The sequence below is a fragment of the Rhinopithecus bieti genome, unplaced genomic scaffold (genome assembly GCF_001698545.2).
Source record: "Rhinopithecus bieti isolate Rb0 unplaced genomic scaffold, ASM169854v2 scaffold_1014, whole genome shotgun sequence".
NCBI classification, from domain to species: domain Eukaryota; kingdom Metazoa; phylum Chordata; class Mammalia; order Primates; family Cercopithecidae; genus Rhinopithecus; species Rhinopithecus bieti.
In genome coordinates this window covers 3,073,615-3,076,845 of record NW_016803499.1, presented here as the reverse complement: position 1 = coordinate 3,076,845, position 3,231 = coordinate 3,073,615, and positions in this window count along the sequence as shown.

Genomic DNA, 3,231 nt, shown 5'->3' with positions numbered 1-3,231 from the left:
TATATATATATATAATGAACATCTCTGCATGTCAGACAAATCCATCTACTTGATCACTTTAAATGGATTCATAGTTTTCCCTGGAATAGATATATCCCAACGTATTTAACCAATGTATTGGAGCTTTTTCTCCTTTTTTCTACTTTAAATAATCCCGCCATGATGATCTCGTACATTCATCTTTGCGCGTCATCTGCTCATTTCCTTAGGATAAATTCCTAGAGGGGGAAGTTATAAATCAAAGGGCAGACCTGCACTTTTGGTAGGTTTCGGGTAGAGACAGTCAAGAGCCTACCAGGGCAGGTGGACCACATGCTCCTACATGAGTCTGTACCTGCTCCAACATGAGTCTATGCTGTATGAGTGCACATTTGAGTCCTGGGGGGCTATGAGTGTCCTGGGGCTGTCCTAACAGATGACCACAAACCTGCGGGCTTAAAGCTGCAGGAATCTCTTCTCTCACAGTTCTGCTGTCTAGAAACCTGAAATTAAGGTGTCTGCAGGGAAGGTTCCTTCTGGAGGCTTCAGAAAGGAATCTCCTCCAGGCCTCTCTCCCAACTTCTTGTGGCTGCCGACAATTCCTGGCATTCTGTGGCTTGTGGACGCATGACTCTCACCTCTGCCTCCTCTTCCCATGGCCTCCCCCTTGTTTCTCCTCTACCTAGGACACTTGTCAGGGGATTTAGGGCCCACCCTGTTAAGCCTGGATGATCTCAACTCTTAAGAGCCTTCACGTCACTGCAAAGGTCCTTTTTCCAAATAAGGTCACATTGCAGGGACCAGGGGTCAGGACGTGGACATAGCTTTTAGGGGCCACAGTGCAACTTATGATGGGCACTACCTCCTTTTAACAGAGAAGGAAGCACCGGCTTAGACAGGATAAGGGACTTCTCAGGCTGCACTCCCCGAGAGGTGAGGGTGGACCTTGCACTCCAGGCTCTGGGTACTTGACAAACAATGTGGGTGCTGGTCTCTCCCAGTCACATGGGGCCCCACCACGGACTTCCGGGGAGGGCGACCTTGGGACACCGTCTTCGGGTGCCTCATTTCCTAGGAGCCCTCTGATCTTTAATGACAATTTAAGAAGTGCTGAGAAATCTATTCTTTTTATATTCTACTTATTTCTCTTTTTGTCATAGTCTGTGCTACCAACCAGCCCTTCAGAAGACTGAACTGGATTTGTCCAGTGATTGAATGATCATCAAACGGTGAATGACGGCAGAGTCCTCACGGGCACTTTGGACTATGGGCTGCAGCATGGCCTGGTAGATAACCATTTGGGCTCCATGTGGCCTTGAGTAAGGGATTTAACCTTTCTGAGTCTCAGTTTCTCCATCTGTAAAATAGGGATAATAATATATGTGCCTCCTGGGCTGTTGAGGGAATTTAACCATACAGTATAGGTGGAGTTCTCAGCACAGCATCTTGCTAAGAGCAAAGTCTCGTAAATATTTGCTACAGATGAAGGTGACTGTTAGACTTTTTGCATTTGCTAACTTATTTATCAATTGCTGCTCCCCTCTTGTTGATCCCTCTGGTCATTGCAATGTGGGGCGGGCCTTTGCCCAAACTCCCAGCCAGGTCCCTGCTCCAAACACCTAGCCCCCAGCCCTGCTGCACTGGAACCTCCTTTGCATTTCAAATCCCAGGGCCATGGCTGGTGTATCAGGAGGTAGACATTGAGGATGAAGTTTCATTTGCTTCCCTCCTCTGCAACTCTGGGAGCTGCCATGATGACACTGGGAGAAGCCTTTCAGGGATCACGCCTGGCCCCTCATTTCTTTCCCATTGTAATTGGGCTCCTTTGTCAGCACAGGTCCCATTCTTTGGAGAAAAAGTATGGTTTGACCCATGGGCTCCAGGCCTTTTTATGTTCCGAGTTCTCTTCACGTCCTGGGTAACAAAGTCAGCAGGTGGACAGGGCTCCCAGAGGACTCACGGGCAGTCTTGATTTGGCTGGGAGGTTCCCAGTGACTCCAGTGGCTCTTGACTCAGAGGGGCCACCGCAACAGGCCCTGAATGGGTGGTAGTGGTGACTGTCCTGGGTCATGATCCATGAAGGCAGTGGGTCCTGCAAGAAGGGAGACCTTCCCTGGGCCCAACCTGACCCCTGACAGCAAAGGCAAAGAATCCAAGAGGCAACAGCACTGAAAGCTACAAAAGGCACCCCCACCAGCTGCAGCCCTGCCCTGACCTGGGAGCTGACCTGGGGGCAGACGTGGGGTTTCCTTTTTAGGAATAGTAACTCCAGCATCTTCAGGGTATAGGTGGGTCCCCAAAGAGGTCCAAATATCACAACTAGTCCCCAATGAGTGCATGTCAAGATACCTCACCGAGGAAGAAACATCTTGAGGTTTTGGGAAAATGGAGCCAAAAGAGGAAAAAAACAAAAACATAACAGAGGTAAGCATGGAATGACCTGTGGCCAGCAATTCCACTCCTAGGTATATGCCTGAAAGAGCTTAAAACTGGTGTTGAAACAACACGTGTACACAAGTGTCCACAGCAGCATTGTTTACAGCAGCCTGAAGGTGGGAACAGCACAAACGTCCACCGGTGGATGAGCAGATCAACAAAATGTGTTCTGTCCATAGGATGGAATATTATTCAGCCATGAAAAAGGAGTGAAACACTGATACAAGCATACCTCGTTTTATTGTACTTCACTTTATTGTGCTTCACAGATGTTGTGTTTCTTATAAATTGAAGGTTTGCCACTCTGGGTAGAGCAAGTCTATCGGTGCAATTTTCCCAACAGCACATGCTCAACTTTGTATCTCCCTGTCACAGTTTGTAAATGATCGTGATATTTCAAACTTATCATGGCCTCTAAGTGTTCAGGCGAAAGGAAGAGTTGCATCCCTCTCACTTTAAATCAAAGGTTAGAAACGATTAAACTCAGTGGGGAAGGCAGGTTGAAAGCTGAGCTAGGCAGAAAACGAGACCTCTTACACCAGTTAGCTGAGTGGTGAATGCAAGGAAGTTCTTGAAGGAAATTAAAAGTGCTTCTCCAGTGGACACATGGATGATAAGAAAGTGACCCAGCCATATCGCTGATCTGGAGAATGTCTGAGTGTTCTGGATAAATCGAACCAGGTACAACATTCCCTTAAACCAAAGCCTAACCCAAAGCAAGGCCCTAACTCTCTTCAATTCTTCTTTTTTATTTTAATTTAATTTAATTTAATTTTTTTTTTTTTTTTTTTTTTTTTTTTTTTTTTTTTTTTTTTT